Genomic DNA, 23,522 nt, shown 5'->3' with positions numbered 1-23,522 from the left:
CAGGTGTTGGGCTTTAGAACAAAGGAGCTAACGGCCCAGAGACAAACGTTCTCCTTAGCAAAAGGTTTAAAGGCTTAGATAGGAAAAAGAAACTCACGTGCATTTAGGTATAAATAATTGCAATAGCAACACATGATTTTATTTTAGGGGAATGAGAAATAAAAAATACATTCAGTTCCAGAAAAACAACCAGGGAGGTTAAAGGAAAATTCTGTATATAATTGTAATTTTGAAGAATCAGGTTTCTTCAGCTTTTTCTGGGAAGAACACACATAATGCATTTGAGGTTATTAAGAGGAAAATGGTTAGAAGGCATTCAGGCCTTGACCATTTAATTTGCAAGGTAACCTGTTATCATTTGTGTTTATTTTTCTTCACATGAAGTAGTCTGTAAAAGGCAGTGGACTCAAAGGGAATGGCCCTTATGATCACTGTAGCCTAACTGGAATTTATGTGATCTCACAGCCTCTACAGTTCTCGAGTTAAGAAAGACTATGTATTCAGGTAAAGAAAAAAAAAAAAAACCTACTGGAAACAACAGCAAAAGAACAGCAGCAAAACTGACTATAGGCGAATCAAGAATGCCCCATGAGCCTAAAATTCTCCATAAGCTGCTGTTCCCCTATTGCCTGAAACTTCTCCACACATCAGGGAACTTTCCACTGCTTGCCGACTCTGTAAGAAAACAGCAGACAATCAGAGTTATTACTCCATGACTGATGGGAAATTTGCCTGCTGCTGAATGTTTGTCCCTTATTGTCTATCTCCATCAAAGGTCTTTATACAACTAATTTAAAGTATACACTTTTTCACGTGCTGTTTGATTGCTGTTAATTAGAATATGCTAATCGTTCGTTCCCGTTATATATTTTACAATTTGATCTAGGATAGGGTATATCCTGGAAGCTCTGCTATAAAGAACCAAACTCATGATGGCAGGGACCAAAGACCTTTTTTTTTTTTTTTTTTTTTGCGGTACGCGGGCCTCCCACTGCTGTGGCCTCTCCCGTTGCGGAGCGCAGGCTCCGGACGCGCAGGCGCAGCGGCCACAGCTCACGGGCCCAGCCGCTCCGCGGCACGTGGGATCCTCCCGGACCGGGGCACGAACCCGCGTCCCCCGCATCGGCAGGCGGACTCCCAACCACTGCGCCACCAGGGAAGCCCCAAAGACCTTTTAAATGGGGTTAAGATTATGATTCCTGTTTGTCTCCATCTCCTGTGCTTGGAGACTTGGCATGGTAACTAGCAAAAACTGACTTGTGCTAAGTGCCCACTGTTTGAGAGGCTATGTGCACTTGCATTCACTCCTATATATGCATGTACACACACACGCACACGCGCACGCGCACGCACGCACACACACACACACACCACACACACACGCGCACGCACACACACGCGCACACGCACACACACGCGCACGCACACGCGCACGCACACACACACACACCACACACACACGCACACACGCGCACAGGCGCACACGCGCGCGCACACACACGCGCACACACACTTTGATCAAAGGACAACGTGTAAAATAGCAGGACTCAGGGAGCGCTAATATCTTCTATGATCATAAAAAAATATTTCCCACATATAACCTCAAATATATTTGTAAATTACATTGACTAAATATTTGTACATATCTTTTAAAAGCAAAACCTCTGTAGAGACAGCATTTCTTACAGATCAGGAGGAAGACAAGCACTGAAAGAGGAAACATTATTTTTGAGAATATGGCCCTACATAATCAGGTTCAGGTAGGGCGCTAAAGTCACTGGACTTCAGGCAACAAACGAGCAAATCAACTTCAAAAGCTCATTTAATAGGCAAGTATTAAGTACTTCTAAAACTAATTTAATCTAGAGAAACATACTGAAAGCATTTTTTTCTGGATACTTACAGTGATTGGGAACAAATATTTTAAAAATTAAGTGACAAAATGGTGACAAATATGTACATATCTTTCAACTTATTTATATAAGTTAGAAGTGTACTTGAATATCAGCCTGTAATATACATTAACAGAATCAGTGCAAGTTTGTGCAAGAATTAGTATATAATGTGCGTACATACACACATGCACACATTATTTCCACAGAAAAAATCAGAGAAAATGATGCTGGGAATAGTTAATATACATGCTGCTATCTATGTGCCTATATTCCAAAACATTATACAGTCAGCTGTGAAAATGTTTACCCCAGGAAAGCTAAAAGAATATTAAGTTGCAGGCTAATTTGTGCTTCACTCCAAATAATTGGCTCTATTATTAAATATTACTATAAGTAACTGACAAAAAAAATTCTTGCAACCTTGCAGCTGGCAATAAGTGAGTTAACGCTGATAAGCTGTGGAAATACAGCAACTTGTTTTCATTCCTACACACTATTTCATTTTTTTCCAAAATCAGAAGTAGAGTTAGAATAATAAAATGTCAGTGTAGACAATATTCTCTTAAGCATTGTTACAAACTCTTAGGTTTATAAGTCAGGAAATTGGTACTAAGAGATAGTCAATAACCCACACAAGATGACACAGATTTAAATGAAATCAAATCTCAGACTCTGGCAGGATTCATTGTTATGTCTATGATAATAAAATATCAAAATTAATTTTTTTCAAGCAATAATTCACTTAAGAGTAAACCAAAACAGTACAGCGGTTCCAATTATTTAAGAACATGCTTTGATGAAAGCTACTGCATTATGTTAATTATATTAAAAATCAAAAACATTCAGGCATACCCGCTGACATAATTTCACATTTGATAATTTATCTTAAATAAATGCTTTTGGATGGCAACAAAGATATAAACCACAACTAAACCCTTCACTTAGCTTCTTTTAATCTTATGAAAATGTAAAACACAACTACCAAAATATCCAACCATATGAGACTGTTAAGTAATTTCTTTTAAATCCATACAATGAAATCATAAGCAGCCACTGAATTGGTGCTGTGGTAGGAAGGTATTTAATGACATAGATATTTTTAATTTAAAAAGTGTAAGTAGGATGCTATGATAAGTATCAGGTTGGCCAAAAATTAGTTCGGGTTTTTCCATAACATCGTACAGAGGAGACCCGGAAAAATGTTTTGGCCAACCCAATATGTGATAATAAACAAAATAAAATATATCATACATACACACATCACGATATCATTCAAATTTAGCTTATACAGTTGTGTATTCTGTATTGTATTTTGCATTTCTCTTTTGTATTTTACTGCATTATTACACTTAAGAACTTTTTCTTATGTCGGGAAAGGAATACTGAAACTGTAGTTTAATCATAATCATATAAGGAAATATTGAACAGTGGTTATAATAAACAAGTTCGAACTACGTGAATAAAGAAAAATCTTAACAATATAAAGGTGAGTAAAAAAGCAAATTGTAAAAACCTGCATACGGTAAGCACAATGAATTCTGAGAAGCGACTGCTCTTTTAAATTAATCTTTAAAATTTCAAAATATTACTAAGGCTATATTTTAAATCTTGAATTTTGGTTTCTGAGTGTAAATAATTAAATGCCCCAATAAATGTCACAATAGGAATATTTCTGTTGGAAGTATTTTCATTCCATAATGTTGTTATTTCTCCCAACTTTCCTTTCTTCTTTTTTTGTTCCCTGAGTCATTTTAGTTTTCCTTATTTTCATGTTATTTTAAGAAAAAGGTGGGGGGGGGTCCTTATTCTCCATGTTAATCTTTGCAGCCTTTGAAAGAAAAGTTCTCACTGGTGACATGATGAGGGCTCTTCTCAGTGGTGGCTGACGGATAGCCCTTGGGGGTGACACCGCTTTGGTGAACTTGGTCTTGCAGTTTTGGTCACGCTATGTGTCAGTGTCTAATCATATTTGAGGATGGTTCTCACACTGGCAGCGCTCACAAGGGTATGAAACGTAGAGCTCAACGTGCCAATTCAGTAATTTATAATAGAAATACAACAGTTCCCAGGCTTGATTGTGCAAGAGCCCCCCAAACACCTTCTTTCCCTAAACAAAACACACAGGAATAGACAGATTATCTGAAGTTTGTTTGGCGAGCACTGAAATAGCATATGTTATTTTATTTATATGTTATTTTATTTATGGGATATGTTACTAATGCCATCAGCCCAAGCCAGCCTGCTGCATCAAACATTCAGAAAGCTAGCTGCCACCTTCTTCCCACAGTGGCAGCAAGATGAAGATTCCCAAACTGCCTTTGGGATTCTGAATTTGTTTGCCAGAATCCTTTCGATACATGTGATAAACATTTGTCTCTTAGATATTGTTAACCCTGTCAATAAGATCAGAGAGGCTGCCTTGGGGATAGATTCTATTCTTTTTGGTAGAGGCTCTTTTTGTGTAGATTTGGTCTCATATGATGAGGTGTCTTATCCATTATCACATAACTGTTTATTTGAAATCTTAAGAGTCTTCTGAGGTATCTTTCTCTTACTTTTGCCCACAAGGACATTTTTTTCTGCATTTTATACTACCAACACTAATAAAACGTTTTAAGCATTATTCATATCTTAAACAAGAATAAAAGTCTTTTGACATTGCTCAATGGAAAATATTTTTAAATAAAACTTTCAACATATGATTGGCTAAGCATGGAAAATAACATTTAAATGGATACATCATATGTAATCCTCTAAGTGATATTATTTAACTAGCAAAACCACTGTCCCTTGACGTTACTACCCTTGAGTTTGCCACACAATTTAAATATGAGCTCTCCATAACTTCACCGGAGTTATGATAGGCTGATTTAGGGAAAAAGGAAGTGTTGGAAATACTTTACAATTTTTACAGCGGTTAATCATAAGTTGATTCTCAATAAAATTAACTAAAAGGAAACGACCAAACTCCAAAAATAGGAAAAAGCAAAGAATTTTATCATCATGTAATTATATTTTTAATCTAGATTTTTCACAAATCACTACGTCCATTTAAATATTAAACAGAGAATTAGGCAGATGATCTTATTTATATACAATCAATATCAAAACTGATGAGGGTAAATTCTGTTTCAGTAATACTCTGTAAACTCAAATTTCTTTTTGTTGTTTTCTTCCTCTCAAAAGAATGATCATTATGATAATGTGTTTCATCTGCACTACTGGTACATGCATACTTTTATTTAATGTATGCAAAAAAAGGTGATTTATTTTTAAGTACTGTAACTTCAAATTTTAAAACTAACTTGGAAATTATTAACATTGTAGAAAACAATAGATTGAAATGCACAAATTTTTTAAAACATTAAAATTATGAATGATCCTATGTAAATATTATTAGCATGGAAATTTGGACACAAATCTTACCAAATCAGTACCAGGAAATTGAAAACTCAATAATTAACACTGTTTTCTGCATTTAACTATTTCAAGGTTATTTTCCCTCAAAATTCATAAAATCAAATGTTGTGATTTCTTTTATATATATATATAATTTAGATTAGGTCATCCCTCAAACTTTTCATTTAACTGAAACTTATTTTTAAATATGTATGCCAACCATTAAATTTTTGTTTTCTTTTTTGTTCAAATTAATTACTGTTAACTGTTGAAAAGACAAAATCTTAAAAAGTATAATATACCCCACAAACATCAATAAGAAATATCTTACTTAAAATCTTATTATGAAATTTGTAAAAGATGTAGACTATAAACACAATGGAAATATCACTGACCATAATTATATTAAAAGTAATAAACTTTTAATTTTGATCCCACAGTTACCAATAAAATTTTGAAAAACGGAGAAGCAAACGATGTACACAAATAACTTTAGCAACAATATATTTTAAGGCTAATAATACTTTTCATTATTTTAATGTATTTTTAATCAAAGTAAAATAAAGTTGGCAATAACTAAAATATTATCAAATTCTTTGAATTTAATAAACAAAATATTAAGTTGTATGGAAAAGTATTGTGAAAAGTGTGAATAAGGAACCTCTGAGTGATATAAACAGATCTTCGATCTGTATTTTAGGAAAGACCTACAGTATAAGTAATGATATATACAAAATAAAAATTTAGTGTTTCTATACTCAATATCTATATGTATCATACATAAGAAGGCAAGGTATTTTTACTGTATTTAATGTGTTCATAAAACAAACTTACTTTACATAAGGAATCTTTACATACCACATCAAATTAAAATTAAATAGCAACTTTATAAGACAATGAGAAAAAGAAATTGTGATACATCCCATCACAAAACAAATATTCTCCAGTTGTTAACCTCTTGGAGTATCTTGTACCTAACTGGACTAAAAAGAAAAATATCAGTGTACTGGTTTGTTTTTTTTTTATTTGAGGATATGAACAGATCAATGATAGGAGAAGCATAATATTTACAGAGCATTTAATTTTATATTTATTCTTTAAATAATTTTAATCAAGCTTATGAATGCCGTCTCAATTTAGGAAAATGCTCTCCAAGAAAAATAAAATTTCAGGGAGAGAAGGAGGTAAATTAGCATGTTTGGTTTTCAATAATATAACCACGTAACTTTCAAATCTCTGTTCAACAGGATATCGTTATCCTCTCAGGATATTCTATTCTAAGGGAAGTCCAAACTAATCAACATAGAAAATTAAAACACACACACACACACAGGGAAACCCATTTATCATTTCTAGCCGTCAAATTTGTTGAAATATGGGTTTCTTTGTTTATGCTGCTGTTAATTTTGTATATAATCACAGCTTAAACCTAGAAATATTTATCTTTTATCCAATAAAACTAATTCCTGAAAACTGCATCAACAAGTTCTTCTTAGTTTTATTGGTAACTATTCAAAACCAGTCCATGCCACTGTCACTCTGTAACTGTTGAAATACTTTTTATTTTTAAAAGGTAACAGGAATAAATCTTTCTGCTTTAGTCAACACTTAATGAATAACTGATTGAGCCATAAGCCAAAAAATATTAAGTATCAATGCAGTCCACGAATGAACTGATACCTGTGACTGTTACTAGTTCCCATTAAACACATCTAGGTATACAAAATGTGAAAATCAAATGTATGTAATAAACTCATTGTATAAACTGGAGGGCAAGCAGCCATGGTGTAAGCAGGTGACCTCAGTCACCTTGCTTTCATCTTCATGTAACTGAGGCTGGGAAAGCATGTTTTCCATTCTTACTCGCCTGGGGCACTAGTTCAGTAAATTCTAGAGACTCAGAGCATTTTTTTGGATTGTTTATTTTGTATGATAATGTTTGAAATCTGATGTTAGCATCAAAGATCCCTGTCATACAATGATGATCAATATTCATTACAGAAGTCCAGCAAAAGACCAGCAGATTCTTAAACATACTCTACTACACTGAAAATGGGGAGATGAATAGGAACCTAATCTGATCATATTCTTAATAAAATTGCTAGCAAAGTAGTAATAATGCAGATTTGGGGGCTATATATAAAGTAATATTAATTTGAACTTTTTAAAAAGTCATTCAGTCTTTCCAACAGCATTATACCTGCCTTTAGTTTAGGCAGAGATTTCCAAAAATTGGTCAAATATTATAAAACCTTTAAAATATTCATATTAGAAAGTGGAAAACAATTATTTGGGGTATGGGGTGATGTAAAACAATCAAAATCATAAAACATATCCTTATCATAATGTAAGTACTACTTAGATAACTGTTTTCTTCTAACAATATCACGTAGTAAATTCTTCCATGATTATACTTTCCATCTTTTAATTTTGATTCTCTCCATCTGTTTCAGATCTCCTACTTCTTCAAAAAGTTGCCTAGAACGATATGCTTATTGTAATCATTGATAAATGATTCTGCTAAATCCTTAAGTTTTTCACTAATTTGATACCAAGTTTTGATTCATCCTTTTTCAGTAATAACCCCTAAATACAGGTCCTATAAAAACGTGGAAGATAGTTTTCCACCATCACAAAGAAATACATGTGTTTGTCTTATCCAATGATTTTAACCTTTAAATAACATTACACACAATCCATATAATATGCTATACTTAGGGATTAATTACCAGTTTTATGGTAGTTGGGTGAATAGTAAGGTGGCTTACCAATCATTTCTATGACCGAACATTCTAAAACCATACGGCAGAACTAGTAATGTCCTATGCAACCATATAGAAAAAACTGCCTGAAGTCCCTAGACTTCAAAAATAATTTTGGATAATCAATGAAATAAAACCCATTCCTTAATATTGATATGGTAGAGCAAAATTGCACTCCTGTTTAAAATGTGAACATATATACAATTAACACAGATGATCATATACATATAATTAAGCTATATTTATTCTCGGTAGGGTTTTATAAAATTAAGTGCTGATTGAAATGAAAACAGTTCTTAAAAATAAAGATATCTGCACCCAATACATCATAAACATATGAAGATTAAATCAGAGTAATACTCAAATTTGGAAATATCATTTGAAATAAATCTGCAGATTCTCACCATTTCTGCTAAGACATATTCTACGATACATTTTAACTGCTGTGCTCATCCAGAATAATTCTTATCTTCCTATAGTATAACTGATCTCTCATTTATTCGGCTTCAAACTCCTTCTTCTAATTCAGAATTAATGGTGTCCCCCCGCCCCGAAAAAACCTAAGCTTCAAATATATATGCATTTTCTAGAAACTACAAGTGAAAGTCATATTCAGTTATACTTTATATTACAGGTGAAGTCAAACAGGCTGCTGACAAGATAGAAATTAAAGAATAAAAAGATTTCATCTTTTGTTTGATCTTCACTGACTGATAAATCTATTTTATCTCTTAGATGATAATTTAATGGAGAAAAAAACAAAACTCACTGCTTCTTCATAATCTCTCAGTCCCTCTAAATTTTTTTTTTTAAGTTCATTCAGTTGAAATATATTTAAGTCTAAAACTAACAGCTAATTTTTAGGCTGTTGGAAGAAAACTACCTAATATAGCTATAACAGAATAAAGTCCTGAAAAGATGGAATAAAGATAGAAATAATGCAAAAATATGGATTAAAATCACTATGATAAGAAGGACAAATACTCAGTGATTGCCAAGCTGCAAAAATGAGGCTTCGGTTAAATACAGACACACTCTCTAACTGATACTTTAAAGTAACCCATATGTGATACTGTAGTTTTTAAAATAAGAATTAAAAAGTTAATTATTAAACTATTTCCAAAATTCATCAGTACAATACCAGTGTCATTTCAGGAGACTTAACACTATCTACCTATCTACCTACCTACCCTCCTGTTCAATGTTTTCTCCCTTAAACTTCAACCCAACTTCAGCAGTCTGCTACACGATTCTGCCAAGTAACCTTAACTGAACAAGCTTACTACTGTATTATGTAGCGAGTACTGAGCATTTTTAAAGTTCCAAAATATAATTTATCTATCCTTATATCAAAATTATATCAATTGTATCAATATTTCATTGAGACTGAATTCATGGAAAAGCCTATAAACACATCTGGTTTTCTTTGCAAATGCATATGTCACATAAGCAATGACCATAATATACCCACTTCTACCCTATTTTACTAAATTAACTTTGCTGTTACTAGCTGCCTTTTAAATTATCAATAAGTTCTCATGCTTGAGGAATTTAACATGCTTAATAATGATAAAAAATTAGTAAATGTCCTGTTCTCATATTTTTAAACATTTCAACATGGCATAAATCTTTCGGCATCTTACATTGAAATCCTTTTGGTTTTGCAATGTGTGAAGGGGTAAGGTATGTGATAAATTTAGGAAAATCCACAATGAATTTATGTGACAAGAGACAAGGTAAAAGCAGTTCCTTCAGGAAAATAATTATATTATTTTACAACGTGGGGAGTTCCAAGCCTTCCTTAATATTACGTGAATGTAAAGGAAATAGAGTTTTCAGAATTCACAATTCAGTACTTTTCTAGACGTTACCTGATGATTCAGAAAATAAACACATAAATTTTATAAACATGTGCACTCAATGTAAAGCAGGTACAGTTCAAATGATTACCGGGCACTACATTTTCCAGAAGCATCCTACTTGTCCCTAAGTTCCCTGAGATGTTTGATACATAGTTGTAACTTTTAAATTACTAAATAATAAAATTAAAATAAGCCCTGACTGAGTTCTTCCAGACTAGTTAAGCAGAGTTCTATGTCACAACAAAATCTACAGAAAAATACAATGAAAGGTGCAGAGACTGGAGATGAGTATAGCCTAGATTCGAGAACCAGCTCTTTCCTGAAACAGCGCGACGAAGACCTGAAGTTCCTTAAGCCTTTGCTGCTTTGTCTATAAAATGGGCAACCTATTTTTCTCTGTTAACTTCAAAGTTACACTGTCCGATGCATGACTTCCTAGGAAGTTTATAAATTTATGTAGGAAGGCAGATTATCTCTCTACGTGATTATTGTTACCATAATTACCAATGTACAGGTACAAACAGGTAGCCTTTGAAGGTTCTTCCCTTTCTATCTGAGTATATGACTAACGTGTTCAGGTCACAGCAGTTCCAAAGTTCACGCAAGTCTGGGGAACAAGGACCAGCAATTCACCAGAATTAACAAAAAAGTTTTACCCACTTTTCGTCTTCAATTTTGGCTACAGTAAATTATTTCAAGAAATAGGTATATCGGCCTAGCTTAACTTTGTAAAACACACTCAGTTACATTCAAACTACTGAAAAGCATATTCAAACTCATAATGTTGAGTCACCTTTAAATACAACTTTCTGTAGTTTTTTAAATGATCACACAGTAAGGAGACTTTTATTATGGCAGGAGGGATTGTTTTCCATGGTGCTGTGAGTCACCCCCCAAAATGTAACTATAGGATCAACTGGTATTTCTGACGTGAGTGAATCATATTATACTTTAATGTATACAAGGAACTATTTGTTTTTTTAACGTATTATGGAAGAAAAGAGCTTAAAGAATTGAAATTTCTACAGATATGCTCCGGTTATATTTCAGTGGGCATGCAACTGTCTTTTCAAAGAGGACAGAAAATCCACTGCCTCTCCTAAAATGAGCTCCATATACTTTTTTGGTTCTTTTGTATCATCGTGATTGAATGGGGATACGAGAGTGCTAGGCAGGTTCCCGCACAGCTCTGCACTGCTCCCATCTGGGGAACATGCCTGCATCTCCTGCACCCAGGGGCAAAACCTCTAACAAGTAGCACGAACTAAATCAGCAGGTGGCTTCAAAAGCTCAAGCGCGTTGCCTGAGAAACTTATTGTGACTTTTTAATTTTCGCCCAGAGTTCCAACTGCACCGTAAATTTTTAAAACTGATTAATTAAGAACCCACAACCATCATTAAAATACTAAAGCAGCGAAGACACGCTTCACCGCAGGGGATCTGAGGCAAACCAGAAGGAACTAGGCTATTCATTCACTGCCGATTTGCACACTGCTCCAAGCACAGATGCAGACATTTATCTAAGGGTCCTAGAGCCGTTCACCCAGTCGAGAAATGGAAATACATGCATAAAAGTTTTCAAGAGATTTTTAAAGCACGCCTATCGGTGGGCCCGTAAACGGCACAGAAGAAGATAACGCCTCTCCGAACGGGATTTCCCCCAACGACCGAGCGGGAAGCCCTCGGCCTTCTCCTCCGCAGCATCCTGGCCGGCAGCCGCAGGGTCGCGCTTTCGGACCAGGCAGCCGGACTTTTCCCTCAGCTCCTCGTCGCAGACGGGACAGCGAGCGGCTGCCGCCCCCCGCCCGGCAGCCAACGCCGCCGCCGCTCCAAAGAAAAGGCTACTCCGCTCCTGGAGCCGGGCGGCTGCAAACTTCCCCTGCTTTGCACGTACCTCTTTCTGCCAACTTGAACGTCCTTCCTCGCAGGGGGGCCAGGGAAAACCATTACAGCGTTCCAGGGAACGGTGGTAAAGGACACCCTCGCGAGGAAAGACCCGCGCCTCCGGCAGGGACGCACCGTTCGCGCAGGTGGGCAGCACCGCTGCCGGCGGGTCCGCCCCCCTCGCCCGGCGCTGCCCAGGCTGCGGGGAGGTCGGCTGCAGCGGCCACGGGCAGCGCCAAGAGGACCCGGGCAGCCCGCGGGAGCCGTGCGGGAAGGCGGCACGTACCTTGCTGCGGTCGCCGGGCGCGGAGCCCGAGCCGGGAGCGTGGCTGGGGACGGAGGCGCGCGGGCGCAGGGCGCCGCCGAGCGCTCAGCCGGAGAACTTGGGCAGAGCCTCCGCCGCGGTCTCCGCCAGCGGCGCGAGCAACACGTCCGGTTTGAACTTTCCAGCTCCGGGCCCGGCGAATACGCGCTCACGCACGGACACGCGCGCGTCGGCAGAGCCTCTCAGGGGCGAGCCAAGCGGCCCCGGGGCCTCCGCGGCCGCGTCCTCCGCGCTGCCCGGCTCTCATTGGCGCGGAGGTTCCGGCGCTATTTATTTATTTCCTCCTCCTCGCTCCGTCCCCCGCCCCGCCCGTGCGCGCGCTCGCGCCCCTCCTCCGCCCCTCGGTCCGCGTGGCCGGCCGCCGGGGCTCCGGCTGCAGCGCGGCGGGGGTGCGCGCGGCCCGGGGATGCGCGCCGGGCGGGCCGTGGGGGAGGGAGAGGGCGCCCGGCTGCGCGCAGGAGGCGAGGGGCGAGAGGCCGAGGAGGCGCGGGGCGGACGCGGGCGAAGGCTGCGCGGCGGCTCCCCGGCCCGGGCCGAGCCCCTGCGCGCCCGGACGCCGCCTCTGCTGCCCGCCCCGCGGCTGGCCCCAGCCCCGCGGAGACGCTGCGACGTGCCACCGCCGGCCAGCCAGGGGAGCCGCGAGCCGGCCCTTTCTCAGTGGTGGCTTAAGCGCTGCGCAGTGAGGCTTCGCCCTCCCCACGGTCCTCGCCCCGGACCGTCGGACAGCCGCCGTCCACCCAGGGGAGGCGGCGAGCTGAGCCCTGGCAGGAAACGCGAGGCTGGCCCCGGACCGCAGGCTCCGCGCGCACTTGGGGACGCCCCCGCCACGAGCTCCGAGCGCCCATGCCTCTGCTGCCGCGGTTCGCCCCCAGATGAGCTCGCAAACGTCCGCCGGGCGCTGGTGCCACCGTCTTTCCGCTGACGGTGTGCCTGGTACCCAACACTGAAGGAGGGATGACCTTAGAGCAGGCCGCCCGCACCCACCGCATTCAGCCTCAGCGCCGTGCTGGAAGGAGCCCGGTTCTGGTTCCGTGAAATCCGTCTTCCACTTGCGTCTCCCCGACCCCACTTCGGAGCGGCTACTCCAACCCAAACCCCTTCCAGGCTTCCCTTGAGGTAAAGCCGGTTTTTGTTTTTGGTTTAAGGGTTCATGATTTGAGTCATGGAAAGGGGAAAAAAAAAAATTAAAAGGAAGTAATTCTAGAATAGAGCTAGATAAATAAACAGTAAACTAAGCACCATCCCGAAGACTAGAATGCAAATCTCACCTCTTGGATTTGGAAAGGGGGTTCCCTTCCTCAGTGATTTATCCTCCAAAGTCCTAACAGTCTTGGGCTATATTTTACTGGGACTCCAGGTATAGAAACACTATGACCCTAGAGTGCTTACCATTATCTGTTACAGTATGCACTCAATTTTTTTTTCTTCTCTGTCCAAAAATAACTTCCAGCTTCTGTGAAATGTATTCATTAGATAGCCATCCCTTAGTGTTTTAGATTTTTTCTCAGAAATTCCCTGCTAAGTGTACAAATACTCCTTAAAGTGCTGATATTTTACAGATTTTACATTTTCATTGACATCTGGAGTAAGCCCCCCAGAGGCCAGACAAGGAACAGGTAAGATCCTGAAATGGGAGAAAATGGAAAAAAAATACTCATCCTTTCAGAATGTTATTCTTCTCTGGCTCCAGGTTTAATATACACTTACCATTTTCAAGGAAGCTGAAAGGAAAGCACCAATATCTAGACATCCAACTCTTCCCTCACTCATGAAGCACCAGCTTATTACTGAGAAAAAAGGGGCCACTGTAGTTGAATTTAAGACCCTGCTACTGAATGGAAGAATCCAGAGACAATCCCCCGGTCAGGGAAGTGGCTCATTGGTCAACCAAGTGGTGGATGTGAGGGTGTGCCCATTTCTGATGGTATGTGTGCCAATAAAGAAGTAAAATCTTTGCTCAGAACCTGAAAGGACCGCAAGTAATTTTAAACCCAGGACTTTGGAAGCATGTGTATTTCTACAGAATTCTGCCCTGCTCCAGAGGTGGCCAGCGACTAATATGGGGAAACACCTATCTGACATTGATACTTTTATTGTGTTTTGCATACAACCTTCTCTGGAGATATATATATATATATATATATATTTTTTTTTTTGTATTGGCTGAAAAACAATTGAAATGGCATTATTTTCTAAAATTTTGCTCAGGGAATACAACTATCCCCTGGTACCACTCTCTTCATCCTCCCCATACACATTTGCCCCCAGTATGCTTCTACACTCCAGTGTCCAGAGATACCAGTGCTCATGGGAGCTGCAGGCCATACAATGATGGTCATTATCACTAACACTAGGAAAACACACATGTGGTGCTGAGAAAGATGTTGTCTTTAGATGCAGCAAACATCATAAGCTGAGGTATGAAATGGAGAAAAGATGTTTAAACCAGGAATTGATATTAATCATCACAGTAACTCATTGAATATTTCAAAATGTCCATTATCTTTGAACATCATCTGTTTCGATGATTGTGTTTATGTCTGTACCCACAGCCTAAAGCCGATTTCACAGAAATTGGAAAATATGTGTGGAGTAAATTAAAATTACAAAAACATAAAGGGGGTGTGTAACCATTTTATTTGTTATGAGTCACTGAATCAGAGGGAAAATAAATATTAACCATTACATAGATATTAAAGAATAATGTTTTAAGAGGTTATTTTGAGAAATACCCAAAAAATCCACTATTTTATATTAAATATAAAAATATATAACTGCACTGGATTGATTAAATTTATCTTAAAATATTCTTCAGTTTCTTATAGGGAGCAAGGAAAATAAAAGGAGATAGAAAGGATGTAAAAGTAAAAAGAAGATGAAAGAAAATGAAAAATCTGACCACCAGACAAGGAAACTGTTTGGAGGCCGTAGCTGGTGTGATAAAAGCAGAAGGTGGGAAACATGAAGAGAGTCTGAGAGGTATTAGGATCCCTTAAATTCTGGTCCAGAACGGCAACAATCCTCAGAAAACTCCTTAAGCCTCTGCTTAAGATCCTGAATTTATGGAAATTTGCTTAGACACCACTTTTTTTGCTTGTGTGCTAAAACTACATTATGCAAGAGGGTGAAACCAGACCAATAATCCTTACTTCTGCAATCAGGCAATTGACTTTTCTCACTTTTTCATAAAAGATAACCTGCCTCATAATTTTATTTGGTGAAAAATTTTAGTCCAATTTTTTTTTTTTAGTTTGTGAATGCTCATTGGCAAGTCACATGTACTTCCCTTTTCCAGAATCCCTGTGTAGAAATGCATTCCTAGTATTAAGCATTTCATCTCTTGCCTTTCAAATTCTTCAACATTTATAATTATTGTTACAATAAAAAAGTCCCTACTCTAATATACACATCTCTGACACATATCTGCACATTATAAAGCAAAGATTCTCAATCCAGCTCTCCAACTTAAACTTCCTATGCTCACCTCACCTGTCAAAGTTGAGAAGGAAGTTTCCTCTTCCGCATATACAGTAGGCCCTTGGTATCACCAGGTTCCTCAACGTCTGCTTCAATAGATCTCTGATTCAATTTTCATTGAATCTGTGGATGTAGAACCCGGGGGATACAGAGGGCCAACTCTACTGGGCCATTTTATATAAAGGACTTGAGCATCCGCAGATCTTGGTATCCCAGGGTGGGCGGGGGGTGGGGGGAGTCCGGGGACCAATCCCCTGCAGATGCCTAGGGACGACTGTACCCTCCGCCAACCTCCATTAAACTCGGCCTGCTTTTCCCTCCCTCTGGCATCTTTAATCACCACCCTCAGAATGATGGGGCAAAGATCAGGGAGCCTTTGGACAAGTTCTTCAATTATATCTCAAGTGGGGAAAAAGAAAGGCCGTGAATTAGCTGTTCGTGAATTTAAGGTTGTAGAAATTCCGGGCACTTAAAACGTTCATTCAGCAGAGAGGCCAACACCATTTCATCAGTGTGAAGACAGATGGGAACTGTGGGGCAAGTGTGACTGCCCCTAACCCTGTGGATGCTATTTCCCGAATTCGGGCATCTTCAGAGTCGCTGTGTCCAGAAGCTCGGAGCGGCTCTCACTGATCTCTTCCTTCCTTCCTGTTGTCTCACAAACTGGCCTCCTCTGATTCTTCACTACTGAGTTCTTCCTTCATCCTCAGGACCCTTGCAAACACTGTTCCCTCTGCTTGGAGCCCCCGTGTTTCCTCAAACACCCACCCCAGTTAACTCTTACTCAGCTTCACCCAGGAAAAGTCACGTGCTGAGGATGACAAGCACATCTGGATTGATGCGTCCTTGTGCGTGTTCTCATGGATCCCTTCCCTTTTCCGCAGACTATCCAGGACAGCTTACAAGTTCACACATCTGAAATGCTTGATGGATATCAATATTCTAGCCCAGCTCTAGACTAGAAATTCCATGAGAGGAATGTTCAGTGTATCTTAAACACTTAGTGCAGTGCCTGTCACAAAGTAGTTGCCAAAAGTACATACTTATTAAATGAGTATATGACAGAAAAATCGATACAATTCAGAAAGGCCGTCGTCTGGACTGGACAGTGGGGTGCTGGACAGTTGGGACATGACAGGGTAAAAAAAAAAGACAAACTACTTCATCTTATCCAAGTTGATTCTGTTTCCATCATTATTATGGAAACCCTGGTATTTTTCAAAAAATCCGATAATATTTTCAAAAATTGGATACTTTATTTCATTGAAACTTTATAGTGAAGAAAGTCCTTTTTTAAAAAATTAGGGCTTCCCTGGTGGCACAGTGGTTGGGAGTCCGCCTGCCGATGCAGGGGACACGGGTTCGCGCCCCGGTCCGGGAGGATCCCACATGCCGCGGAGCGGCTGGGCCCGTGACCCACGGCCGCTGGGCCTGCGCGTCCGGAGCCTGTGCTCCGCGGCGGGAGAGGCCACAGCGGTGAGAGGCCCGCGTACGGCAAAAAAAAAAAAAAAAAAAAAAAAAAATTGTATGACAAACATGGAATGGAAAGTTATAAAGAAAGAAGATGAAATTATAGCATTTTGATAGTCTAAGTAAGTAAGTCTTTATTCTTGGTCAGTTTGGAGAGAGGTTTTGTTTATGCTTTCCTTATTAATAAAAAATTCAACTCTGTCCTGAATTAATTATAGTGTGTTCAGTACAAAGCTGGGAATGTCTTAGGGAAATTTTATATTACTATCAATACAGAGTATATGAGTAAGGAAGAAAAGACTAATTTAAATGAAATTTAGAAAATGATATAAAACGTTTTATTACGAGATGATTATACAGCAGTTACAAAAAAAGGCAAAAATTAATATGGGCCTTCTGATATCAGAAGTTTCCATGAAAGTGACAGAATATGAAAAGTACCTTTTAAGATCAAATTTTGAGAAAGGTCAGTAAAAGAATGGGCATTTAGGATGAGGTTAAGGTGCAAAAGATCCAGTTTCAAAGGTATGTAAATGCTCTATGAAAATGCAGTCCCACTAAGAAGAGAAATTTTATGCTCTAAATTTCCACTTGTCTTTGACATCTGCATTTTAATATCTGATGTGGTGTCAATGTTCATAGTTGGGAATAAGTTGGCATTAAACAGGAGTGAAAACCTGAAGTTTTAAGCATTTATGATATTTTCGGTTTTATAATTCAGGGAGCTAGTGGTATTTTTTTTCACTGAAGATACCTAAAAAGTCCTCTACACTTAAATACAATTTACAAATAGATCAATTCATAAGTGTTTAACATAAAAGGAGGGACCTATACAATTTGAAAAGTTTTTTTTAATTTAAATTTACTGTTTTTGATAGGTCCCATAAATGCATTTGAAATATTGTATTGATCAAAATATTAATCATTATTTATCTCATATATGATATATATATATTATTAGAGACATATTAGATATCTACATATTATTAGATATATATGCTAGAGACAATCTCAAATGTTTTTCTTGATAGAGGGATCCAACAGGCCAAGAGCCATGCCAAGAGCCAACCAAATTTTTTCAAAGGTGAAATTTCTCAAAGTTTTTGGTAACATTTTCAAATATTACTCTTAATCTTTATTCCTACTAAAATTAATTTTAAGTCTAAAATTTTGGAAGCTATGAATGAAAGAGGAGGAGAGAAAATTCAGTAAAGAATTGGATATGGAGAGTGGATCCCTGTTACTAACAGCCCGACATAGATTTTTCAACTAGTAACTGAAATCCATTTTAACCTATCACGTAAAAGAACACACACGAAGTTTAGGGGAAAGAGAAGTGGATAAGGACGTTACATTTTATGCTCTATGAAGATAGCACACACTGAAATCACTCTATCTAGGGCCAGTGAAGCACTGTCCTCAGGTGAACACTTTAGTGGGGTAAAAGCAGGGAACACCAGTAATTGAGTTAAGTAATATCTAAATGCTATACTTTAAAATTGGGTGAAATACACAACATAAAATTTATCATGTAGATGATTTTAAAGTGTCCCGCTCAATGGCATTAATTATACTCCCATTGTCGTGCAACCAGACACCGTTCATCCCCAGAACTCTTTCATCGTCCGAAACGGAAACTCTGTCCCCAGTAAACAATCATTCCCCATTGTCTTCTCCCTGCCGCCCTGGGCAACCACCATTCCATTCTGTCTCTAAGAACATGACTACTCCAGGAACTCGGGTAAGTGGGAATAGATTGTCTGTTTGTGACTGGCTTATTTCTCTTAGCGTAATGTCCTCGTTGTTCATCCGTGTTGTAGCATGTGTTAGAATTTCCTTCCTTTTCAAGGCTGACTAATATTCCATTTTACGTATATGCCACAATTTGTTTATCCATTCCTCCTCCTATGGACCCTTGGTTTGCCTCTACCTTTTGGCTTTATGAATAATGCCATTATCTGTATGGATATACAAATATCTGCTCAAGTCCCTGCTTTCAGTTTTTTGGGTGTGTATACCCAGAGATGAAATTTTTGGATCATATGGTAATTTTATGTTTTGCTTTGTTTTTTGTTTTTGAGGAAATGTCCTTCTGTTTTCCATAGCTGCTGCAGCATTTTGCATTCCAACCAGCAGCGCACAGTTACAATTTTTCCACATCCTGGTCAACACTTGTTATTTTGTATTTGTTCCCTTCCCTTCCCTTCCTTCCTTCCTTCCTCCCTCTTTCTCTCTGTCTCTCAATAGCCATCGAAAGGTGTGTGAAATTGTATCTCCTGATGATTTTGATTTGCAGTATTCCCCTTCCCTAATGATTATTGACGCCAAGCATCTGTTCTTGTGCTTTGGGGCCATTTGTACATCTTCTTTGGAGAAACGTCTATCCAAATCTATTGCTGATTCTTTAAACTGGGTTGTTTGTTTTGTTGTCAGTGAGTTGTACTAGTTCTTTATATGTTCTGTATCTTAATCCCTTATCAGATACGTGAATTGCAAATATTTTCTCACATTCTGTGGCTTAGCTTTTCATCCTATTAATACTGTCCTTCGATGCACAAAAGTTTTTAATTTTGATATAGTCCAATTTATCTGTTTTTTCTTTAAAATGCAATATATTTTCAAATAAGAATTGATTTAAAAACATGACAAACAAATTGTCCAAATTTTAAGTGTGGACAGGTCAGTATTACAAATTTTTTTGCCTCAGCGTCCAATATGGCTCAGCATGGCATTGCTCTGTGCATTTTCTACATTATGCATTGTGAACTATAAGTCCTTTGGGTTCAAACACGTCTATTAAAACATGTAGACAAATCATGTGGGAAGATTCTACAGGAGGAGTTCTGCATTGTGAAGTAAATAGTTTCAGATTAATGTAAGTTTATAATTTTCTTTATTTGGATTGTTTCTATTTCCAGGAGAGGGTAAGAAATGAAATTCAGGGCTGTCTTTGCAGCTTGTTTTCCTTTACCAATGTGATTATTCCAGTTAGATTGGAAAAGGTCTTATTTCTTGCTGGGAATCACAACTGGAAAGAATGCCCAGGGGAGTTGCCCCAGAAGGAGACCCCCAGTGAGGCAGGCAGCAAAGTCAGTCAAAACCTGTTTTGTGTATATTGTTGTGTAAGGCATTTTCTAACCCAAAGAAATCATGTCTTCATGTTATATAGGGAAATCACAAATCAAGAAGTCTGCAAATGTTCCGAAAGCTCAAGAAGTTTGAGATATTAATAGGTTCAATAGATTTCTTTCTAAATGTCAGCATATGGCACGCTAAGATTCCTTTTATCTTAACCACTAGTGACTATGTGCAGATTTACCTTGCTGAACAGGGCATACACATTTCTCATTGTGCTACCACTCTGTACCTCTACTTGGGTCAAATGAAAACAATAAACTAGATTAATGTACATGTTCTTCTTTGTAGTGTTTCCCATCGTCAAACACTGAGTCCTTCTTTTTTAAATAGTTGGAGCAATGGTTGACTTTGTTTTGAAGCTTGTATTTAAGAAGGTATTTTAAAAGAATGAAGTTCATGCTCTTAACGCCCTTAGAAATCAATCCTCAAGACCATTGCACCACTCGTCAATCTAGCAGATGCTGCCATGTAACAACAAAGACCATGAAAGTTGCTTGTAAACTGCTTTGAGTTGGAGCAGTTTACTTTCTCAGCAGATGAGAACAGAAGATTTCTTTTTTAATGAAATGAAGTTCAATTTTATAAAGCTATCTGAATCTTTTGAACTGCTTTCTTTAAACATGCATAGTACAATCTTTCATGTGAACTTCATGAAGCTTCAAGGTCATTTAGGAGAAAATGGTAACCGTATCAATGACAGGAGTAGTGTGCATCTAATGCAGGTGTCTCCCTTCAAATGCATACATGTTAAGACAATAGACTCTTGCACTCATGTCTATTACTAGTATATTTGGAAAGAGGTCATAATGTACCACGTACTCTCTCCCTCTTTTTCGTGGCTAAGAGCATATCTACCATACGATACATACCTTCGAGTCACTCTGGTTATTTTTATTTTCAGTGAATTAAAAAGAGAAGAGAGAAAATAATCTATTATTCTCTTAATTGACTTTAAGGATATCTGAATGCCCAGGATTGTCCCAGTAATTTTGAGAGATAAATATATAATTAATCCAAGATTGGAATTTATATCAGAAGAATATTTTAATAAGTATATTAAAGTTATAGACTTTCACAACCTGTACTTATTTTGTTTTTATAATATATATTCACAGTTTTAATTGAGACTAATGTCCACAGCAGAGAAAAATATTTGAAAAGCAAGATATTCTTTTAATGCTTTTTTTATTTCTGAAATGCACCCACTTGTAAAGGGCAAGGATCTAAATTTTTACCTAATTACTTTCATATGCTCATCTCAAAAAATATTGCAATGGCTTAATTATACATGTTAATGTGCAGTAACATAGACTGAAATTCTGTTATGCAGACATGTCAAGATATAGAATTTTTAAACACTGGTGAATTTCAGATATAATTTACTGGTGCAATTTACTAGAATTTCAGTGACTATCGTGGAAAGGGAAGACTCTCTTCAAGTAACTAAATAATTAGTGCAGTCAAGAAATGTGTAAATAGTGTGCTATGTGAGCTTATTAGTTGGTGTAACTTGCTGATAATTGTGACTACTAAATATAATTTTGAAAACCCATTGCTAATAGAAGACAATCCACTGAAGAAAACAAAATCACTTTAAGTCAAAATAATGAACGGTACCAAAAAATGTATTTTACATTGGGATGGTCTGATCTAATAGGTCTCAATGACAAAAGGATAGCTTTGATAAAGTCTTGATTAGCTAGAATGCTCGAGAATAGCTGTGTATAATTAATTACATTTTTGATTGAGAGTTAATTGGTAAGGCACTTGTTTCAATAATTCATCAATTTCTCTGTAAATGTATGAGATGGTTCCGACTTTAGTAAATAAAGTATTATAAATCTACGCAGCAATTTTTAGCTAAACTTATTTTCTAAACAAATTGAGTTTGCTCTATGTTATAGTATGGTTTCAACATTACAAATGCAAAAATGAATAATCCTAGCTTCCTAGGATTGGCATCTTATAGTTAGATAACCATCAAAAACATTAAGAATGATTATGCAACATACACTGGCCAAAATGGTTTTACTAAACTTTTTAATCTTCGAAAATCTAATAGGTAAAATAAGATTCATTACATATTAATATTTATTTATTTATCAGAGTATGTTTGGTCTTTTTCATGTTTTAAGGTCCATTTGTAATGCTTATGGGGTGAACTATATTTTCATATCCCTTGCCCATTTTTTAGTTGGGCTGTTGATTTTTTTCTTAGTGATAACTGTCACATAACTGTAACTCCTCCTGTATCCCTCTTATAAGGACCATTGGTAAGCATCAGTCCCAGCCAGGTAATCCAGAAAAACCTCCCCATCTCCACATCCTTAATTTAATCGCACATGCAAAGTCCCCTTTGCCATGTAAGGAAACATATACAGGGGTTCCTGGGATTAGAATGTGGACATCTTTGGGGGTCATTACATAGCTTAACTACAGGGTACAACAGGCCAACAAAAGAAAATCAGTCACAAGATTTAAAATATATTATCATTGAAATAAGCTCCTAGAGGAGTGAGATAAAAAATTAAATATAGGAACACTTGAGGAAACTCAGGAGCAGTACATATGTACACATATGTTTATACACAAAACATTTTTTCAATTAAGCAATTAAGTAGGATATTGGAGGGAGAGACTATCACATTGGAGGCCAAATTCAGGCCCTGGAAGATGAAGGGCAAAATATACGGTGATGGAAATCCTAAAAGATAATAAAGAGACTGTAGGACAGACCCAGGAAACCCATAATAAAAATGCTAGGCATTTCAGAAAGATAGAACAGATGGAAGAAAGGCAATAATTACATAATAGGAGATAATTTATCTGTGATTATAAAAGACCTGCATCAACAGACTGAGAGGGCTCGCTGAGTTCCAGCCTGTACTGATGAGAAAAGGCACATGCTTGGCATATCCTGTAAACCTCCTGAATGATAAGGACGGAGAGAAAAATAACACAAGCACAGGGTGAAAAGTATAGATTCTGTACAAAGGGAAAACAAGCTAGCATTTGCGGTTCTCTTGTGCAACACTGGAAGCAAGAGCCTGGTGAAATATCATCTTCACATCTTCGAACACAGAAAACTGTGTAACCAGAGGATACCCAGTCAAGATAGCACTCATGTGCCAGAGAGAAAGAAAGAATTTGTAACCATACAGGAAACCATGGAGTATATTATTCAATATGAGGAAAGTACTTGAGAAAAGACTCTTAACTAAATTATTGTTCCAAAGCAGAAACTTCAAGACGAGGGGGAAAAGAAAGCAAAGGGGATTGAGAAAACACCCCATTATATATTGCCCTGGAC

The sequence above is a fragment of the Physeter macrocephalus genome, chromosome 20 (genome assembly GCF_002837175.3).
Source record: "Physeter macrocephalus isolate SW-GA chromosome 20, ASM283717v5, whole genome shotgun sequence".
Taxonomy (NCBI): Eukaryota; Metazoa; Chordata; class Mammalia; order Artiodactyla; family Physeteridae; genus Physeter; species Physeter macrocephalus.
The sequence above is the reverse complement of the archived record's forward strand: the minus strand, read 5'-3'. Positions refer to the sequence as shown.